The sequence below is a fragment of the Lactuca virosa genome, chromosome 4 (genome assembly GCF_052849685.1).
Source record: "Lactuca virosa cultivar CGN04683 chromosome 4, Lactuca_virosa_CGN04683_v6, whole genome shotgun sequence".
Classification (NCBI taxonomy): Eukaryota; Viridiplantae; Streptophyta; class Magnoliopsida; order Asterales; family Asteraceae; genus Lactuca; species Lactuca virosa.
The window spans coordinates 249,068,266-249,076,808 of NC_136429.1; positions in this window are offsets into that span (position 1 = coordinate 249,068,266).

Genomic DNA, 8,543 nt, shown 5'->3' on the forward strand with positions numbered 1-8,543 from the left:
AGGCGAACGACCCTTTCCGTAATATGTTAGATTGGTATGGTTAGGACTTAACCAATACATGCCAGTGATTACGTCGAAATTTCCTATTGTAACCATTATTAGACCGATTTGGATTAATTGGTTGTTTTAGTGTTATTATGCATCCTACGAATTTTTCTTGTTGTGGTTTCAGTCTTACTGTTATCCATTTCTACTGTGAATATTTCATTAAGTGTTTGAGGCTTTTGTTTAAAGAAATAATTAAATTTGTGGTTCATGAAACTCCTCTCCGTACTGCTATCGTAAAGTATGCATGCGTCTGAGTTACGTAGATAGAAACGTACCGAAAATTCTAGTAGGGTCCCTTGTTGCTTCCTCACGTCCTGTTATTAAAACTATTCTCACTTCTCCGTCATTCCATTCTGTTGGACAATCTCTCTTGAATTGCCCCGTTTCACCGCATTAATGGCATGCTTGACTTTCTCCGGCATTAGCGGCCTGAGTAGTGTGTTGGGCAGGAGTCCTACAGAAACGGGTGTTGTGCCCCTTCCTGTTGCAATTTCTGCAGTGCATTTCTCGGCAGACTCCATAGTGATGGAAGTTGCATTTGTTGCACTTTGGGAGATTTCCAACATATGGTCTGTTCGGCACTGAGGTAGTAGGGCCAGTGGTGGTATGAACTGTTACAGTTTGTTGTCATTTGGTAGGTCCTTGAGTTGAACTGCCCTTTTTCTTGTTCCAAAACTTCCGTTTCTTGTTCTTAGGTTTGTGGTTTGGGGTTTCCTTGTAGGCAGACACTCGTTGGTGCCCTTAGATATACACGAGAACACATCTGGACCATCTAATTTTTAAGATGTGTGGCTATAATTAATTGTTATGTTTCTAACTATTAATACATTTAAATTTTATATTTTTTAATTAAATAAAACTATAAAGGCTATTAAGGTAAATTAACATTACCCTAATTTTGTAAACTCCTATAGTTACTCTATGTCCTTCTATTTTGTTGACCTAATCTTATAGAACATACAATCGACATATTCATCATCTCACCGCCTCATCCCTACGCCACCACTCTACTTTTCTCATCATCGGACCTTGCCATCCTCTTAGTTCATCTTATTCTTTTACCCTTCTCCTGTTAAATGAGAATCCATGGCAGATATGCATAAAAAGGATGTAGATCGATCAAGAGAAACTACAGATGGGTAGAGATCGTTTGAGAGAAAGAGAAATACAATGACGTATTAGTGGAATGTGTTTCGATTCTTCTTGTCTTGCAATATCAATCTTCCGGTTACTTTCAGAATCTAAAATTTAGAAGGGCATTTACCTTCGACTAATTCCACTAATCCAGGTGAGTTTCCTTGCAATTCCCGTCATTTAACTTGAATTAGCGTTTACGAAACCCTAATACGATTTTTGGTATCTGTTAGAGTTCATAATTCATTCAATTTCGTACGAATTGAAGGGACCAGATATTTATTATATTTATGCACTGTAAGCTACCAGTTTCACCATTTTTCAAGATTTATATGACTTTCATATTGGTAAAACAAAGAATTCCAAAAATTTTTATTGTTCAGTTTCATTTATTGTTAGGTTTGGGATGTTTCCTGTGGGAAAAATGAGGGATTAATTGGTGGGGCTACCATTCATCTCTTTAATATGAAAAACGAACTCAAGACAGGGAAACACAAAGTTAGGCTTTGGCAAGGAAAGGAAGCAGATGGATCTATTCACTCTACAACTCCTGGAAAGGTTTTTTTTTTCTTTCCATGATCTTCAAACACAAGATTATGTTTTTGTGAATAGAAGTGTATTCATTTGTGAATAGCAGTGCATTATGTTGGTTTATAAGCATAACAACAATCTTATGGTGTTCATGCAACCCTAATTGCTTTGATCTAGGTTTTTCTAAGTAAACATACAATATTGAATACCAAAGCAATAAACCCTAATTGACTAGCATACAAATCTGAAATCAACATATGATTAGGGTTAGAATCATTACCTTGATTGTTATGTAGCAATAACAATCACAATCCTTCTTGATCTTGACTTCTGAAAGCTTAGTGCCTCAAATGTTGCACCTCTAATGGAGTCACAAACACCACTAGCAACAAGATGACTTGGGAGAGGGGAGGAAATCGGCTAGGGCAACACCAGGAAGCATATGGGCCGGATTCTACAAGAGAAGGGGTCTATTTATACTTGTTTGGGCTGCTAGGGTTTCAGGTGAAAACCTTAATTCTCTGCTTAGGCCATGGAGTCCCTCTAGAAATCCCTTGGACGAAAATCATATGGGCTTCCCATAGATTTCGTCCAATGCCCTTTCCATTAGGAATCCATAGCCCAATTTTCAACTATCATATAATTGCAATACCAGTCCCCTTTATTTAATTAATCTCTTTTAGCCACAAAATTAATTCTTAATTAATTCTTGACTAATATTAATTAAACAATATGATTTCTCTTTTAATATATTATTCACATAATATATTAATAAATCATAACTAATCCTCTTTCTCCTTAGTTCATCCTATCAGTTGCTATGGTGAAGGCAACCCAAAAGGACCATGCTCACAATCGGGTCATGTACATACCAAAATAGTTATGGGCTTAGACACCTAATCCAACACATTCATGTGTGAATGAATGTATTTATTGATGGGTTATGAGCATAACATCATTCCTATGGTGCACATGCAACCCTAATTGCTTTGATCTAGGTTTTTCTAATTTGAACATACAACATTGAATACTAAAGCAATAAACCCTAATCTAGCATAATTATTTCGAAATTGACATAATAAACAAGTTAGAATGATTACCTCAACTTGTTATGTTGTAATAATAAGAACTCCTTGACCTTTGAAAGCTTAGTGCTCCAAGTGTTGCACCTCTAATGGAGTCACAAACACCACTAGCAACAAGGAAGAACAAGAAAGAGAGGAGAGGCTCAAAATCGGCTATGGAATCCTTCTAGGGTTTCTAGTCGCCGGTTTTGGCATGCCCAAGGGTTCCTTATATAGCTGAGCAATTAGGGTTTCAGTCAAAACCCTAATCCAGTTGCTTAGTCCTTAAGCAGCCTAAAGGATCCTTCCAGAAGGCCCCTTGGACAATTTCTATATGGACTCCCACATAGAATTCGTCCATTGCTTCTTTATGGATCCTAAGCCTAACTTTGTAACTATCTTATAATTTCAGTATCGGTCCCCTTGATTTAATTAATCTCTTTTTACCAAAAATTAATTCTTGATCAATATTAATTAAACCATATGATTTCTCTTTTAATATATTATTCACATAATATATTAATAAATCACAATTAATCCTCTTTCTCCATTATTCATCCTATCAGTTGCTAAGGTGAAGGCAACCCAAAAGGACCATGCTCATAATCGGGTCAAGTACATACCAAAATAGTTATGGGCTTAGACACCTAATCCAACAGTCTCCCACTTGGATAAGTCTAATAACTATTTTGCAAGTACGACTTCAGAACCAGATTAGCAATCGTAGCTTTCAAAAGCCGTTGTCAAACTCTGATCTTATCAACAACGTGTCCTTTAGATAAGGGATCATATATTCATCCATTCTAGATATCGTATAGACATAAGACATGGATTATAATCATTCTATCTATCTATGTGTTGTTTCCCGATTTCCAATTTATGACGACTGACAACAGACTACAATTGAACACATCAACTTAGTCCAGGCTTGGCCAAGCGCTTAGGGTGTCATCACTAAATCATCGAGGGGCCCACAGATATCGCTTTTATCCCTATTAGGGTAAAAGGAACGGATAAACTTCGACTCAAATGCTCGCTTGTACTTACTCATCAAATCACACATAACAATATGTTTTATAACACCAAGTTACTGGTGTGTTTACATATGTTAATGTGCAACCGACTTGCAAACTACAACTCACATGTCTGATGGGTTTTGAGCATTCTAACACTTCCTAAGTGTACATGCAACCCTAATAACCTTGGATCTATGTTTGTCTAATAATCATGCAAAGTTGAATTCCAAGGTTATATTCCTATCTACCATACATGGGGAACAAATTTTAACTTGCATGAAAGATAGAATAACTTACCTTGTTGTTGCTTATGATCCTTGAAACCTTGTGAGCCTAGCACCCCAAGTGTGATGCCTCAAATGCTTCACACAACACCAAATGCTTTTGGAATGACTTTAGAGAGAATACACACTTCTAAAATCGGCCTAGCCCTCTTGTTTCTTATGTGTAGCCGATTTTGGTGGAGAATGGGTTTCTTATATAGTGTTGACACATCTAGGGTTACACCATGTAAACCCTAATGTGTCATGACTCTTCATTTCCATGACCCATGGGTTTGTAACTCCTATGGAGCATCCGTGGAGCATCCTATGGGTGGAACCCAACTTGATAATCCATGGAGCCTCTTAGCCCACTATATAAGATATGGAAGATTTACATAATCTACCCATATATTTAATTAGTTATCTTTTGATCACTTAATTAATTCTAAATTAATTATTGATCAAACTAATTAAATAATATTATTAATATATTAGAACTTATAATATATTAATAAACCATAAGTGTTATTTCTCTCATTTTAGTTTACCCAATTGCATGGTGCCATGCAACCCAAATGGACCATGCCGGGTCGGGTCAAGTACATACCAGAAATAGTTATGGACTTAGACACCTTATCCAACAGTCTCCCACTTGGATAAGTATAATAACTATAACTGCAATACTTCAGGAACCGATCGGCAATCGTAGCTCTTTCAAGGTCTCTCGGAACTGAGAAGATGATGATACACCATTTAAGATAAGTGATGATATAATCCTCTGTTCTAGATATCAGCCGGACAAATACATGGAACAATGTCTTACTTATTGTCCAGTAGTTTGTTTCCCGATTTCCGATTTGTTTGACAAAGAACTTAATTGAACACATCAACTTAGTTCTGACCGGGCCCGGTACATAGGTCAAAACAAAATCATCGAGGGGCCCAGATATCAGCTTCTAATCCAAGAAGGAACAGATAAACTTCGACTCATTTGTTTGTTCTACTACTCATTGAATTATACACAAGAGCACGTTTTATAACATCGAGTTACCAATGCGTTTTCGTACAATCAATGCATAACCAACTCATAAGTAACAAATCATATATCTAGGTTTGAAGACTTATATGATATTACCGTCTCACGATCACTCGAGATAAATTCCATGAAGTGATTCCAGTGAGCGTGGGTTGAGTCCAATGCTCAGAACTTATGAGCACTCATGAGTGTTGTAGCCATGTCCAACAACTTAGACCTCTGCAACCAATCATGACAGTCTTGATTCCTACCTACTTCCGACATATGACCGACTGTGGAGGTTCGAATAATATGATATACCAAACATAATTATTCTGGAAGTCAAAACATGCAAAAGAAATATAGTAAACGATCGACAAGAGATAGCAACACTTTACTCATAAATAAAACACCTTTTATTCATCATATAATGTCAATTACACTTTACAAATTTCAAGGTTATCTAACTACTAAATCTAATATCATCCTTCAGCCCTATGCTCCGAGCATGCTGGAGATGCTTAACCCGAGTCAGTCCCTTCGTGAGGGGATCTGCTGGATTCTCATCCGATGATACCCTCTTTGCCACGAGGAGTCCTTCTTCTATTCGATGTCTGATGAAATGGTATTTTCTGTCGATGTGTCTGGATCTCCCGTGATCCCTTGGTTCCTTGGCTAAGGCAACTGCACTTTCACTATCACAGAAAATTTCCATTGGCTCTTTAATAGCTGGTACAACTCCAAGGTCTCCAATGAAGTTCTTCAGCCATATCGCCTCCTTTGCTGCCTCGCTAGCTGCTATATACTCTGATTCGCAAGTTGACTCAGCCACTGTCTCTTGCTTGGAACTCTTCCAAGAAATTGCTCCTCCGTTTAACGTAAAGACCCAGCCTGACTGAGAGCGGAAATTATCCTATCAGTCTGAAAGCTAGCATCACTATACCCTACAACTCTCAAGTCTTCACTCCTACCGAGGGTAAGGACCTAGTCCTTAGTCCTCCGTAGGTACTTGAGGATATTCTTTACCGCAGTCCAGTGTGCCTTGCCAGGGTTCCCCTGATACCTGCTAACCATGCTCAAAGAAAAGGCTACATCAGGTCGAGTACACGTCATAGCATACATGATCGATCCTACAGCCGAAGCATAAGGTATTCGACTCATTTCTGCTATCTCAGCCTCAGTACTAGGGCTTTGTGTCTTACTCAATCTGGCGTTACTCTGGATGGGTAACTCTCCTTTCTTGGAGTCCTGCATGCCGAATCTCTTCAGCACCTTATCCAAGTAGGTACTCTGATTAAGTCCAATTAGTCTTTTACTCCGGTCTCTCAAGATCCTTATCCCTAGAATATAGGCAGCTTCTCTTAGGTCCTTCATAGAGAAACACTTCCCAAGCCAAGACTTAACTTCCTGCAGAGTTGGGATGTCATTTCCTATGAGTAGTATGTCATCCATATACAATACCAAAAAGCTAACTATACTCCCACTAGCCTTGACATATACACAAGATTCATCTTCACTCCTAGAAAAGCCAAATTCTTTGACTTTCTCATCAAAGCAAAGATTCCATCTGCGAGGTGCTTGCTTTAACCCATAAATGGATTTCTCAAGCTTACACACTTTATTAGGGTACTCTGTATTGACAAAACCCTCTAGCTGACTCATGTAAACATCCTCAGCCAACTTTCCATTAAGGAAAGCGGTTTTGACATCCATTTGCCATATTTCATAGTCATGAAATGCAGCTATGGCTAACAGAACCCTAATAGACTTAATCTTGGCCACTGGAGAAAAGGTCTCATCATAATCAACTCCCGGAGTTTGTGAGAAACCCTTTGCAACCAGTCGTGCCTTATAAGTGTGTACATTACCATCCATGTCGGTCTTCTTCTTGAAGATCCATTTGCACCCTATAGTATTACGACCTGGTACATTCTCAACCAAGTTCCAATCTTGATTGTCATACATGGACTGTATCTCGCTGTCCATTGCCTCTTTCCACTTGGCTGACTCAGGGCCTGCCATGGCTTCCGCGTAACTGTTAGGTTCATCCAGACCTATCAGTGTCTCATCACTGATAAGTGTATCACCTTCCGCAGTAATATGGAATCCATAGTAATGCTCAGGTGCATTCCTAACCCCTGTGGAACGCCTCAGAGGTACAGACTTGTCAATTGGCTCAACAGGAGTTTCCTCCTCAAGTTGAGTGCTAGGGTTTGAAGTTCCTTCACCACTTGACTCTTGAATTTCTTCAAGGTCAACTTGCCTCCCACTGTCTCCTTGGCTTATGAACACTCTCTCTCTCGAAAGAAAGCCCTCCTAGCTACAAAGACCACATTCTCACTACGTCTGTAGAAGAGGTAACCAAAGGATTTCTGTGGGTAGCCGATGAAAATACACCTCTCACTTCGAGGTTCGAGCTTATCATGAGTCTCGCGTCTCACGAAAGCCTCACAACCCCAAATCTTAATGTGGTCTAGTTTGGGTACTTTGCCAGTCCACATCTCATGGGAGTTTTGGCAACTTTCTTTGTGGGAACTAGATTAAGGATATGGACGGCAGTCTCTAAGGCATACCCCCAAAATGAGATTGGTAGTGAAGCTCGACTCATCATGGAACGAACCATTTCCAACAAGGTTCGATTACGCCTCTCAGTTACACCATTCAACTGCGGTGTCTTGGGAGGTGCTAATTGTGAGACAATCCCAAATTCCCTAAGATAGTCGAGGAACTCTGAACTAAGATACTCACCACCTCGATCGGATCGAAGCATCTTAATGTTCCTGCCCAATTGATTCTCGACTTCCTGTTTAAACTCTTTAAACCTCTCAAAAGTCTCTGACTTATGCTTGATTAAGTAGACATATCCATATCTACTGTAATCATCAGTAAAAGTCAAATAATAATGATTAGCATCCCTTATGGCATGTTTGAAGGGCCCACACACATCCGTGTGTATAATATCCAACAAACCTTCACCCCTCTCACAAGAACCTGTGAAGGGTGACTTTGTCATTTTTTCAAGTAAGCATGATTCGCAACTATCATCTGACTTTATGTCAAATGACTCCAATACTCCATCCTTTTGGAGTTGGCCTATGCGTTTCTTGCTTATATGTCCAAGATGACAATGCCATAATGATGCTTTATCCAAGTTATTATCATTAACAGAATCAATACACAATACATTATTTCCTAAGTTATCAACCACAGATACAGTTTCATACACACCATCACAAGGTAATGCTTTAAAATAAAGAACATTATTAAAGAAAGCATTAATCGAACCAACTTCATTATCAAATGAAAAGGTGAAACCTTGTTTATACAATACATGAAAGGAAATAATATTTCTTGCCATTTCTGGCGAATAACAACATTTATTCAAATCTAAACTAAACCCACTACTTAGCGATAAAGTATAAACTCCAATCTTGGTGACAGGTAAAGCTTTCCTATTCCCCATGATTAAGTT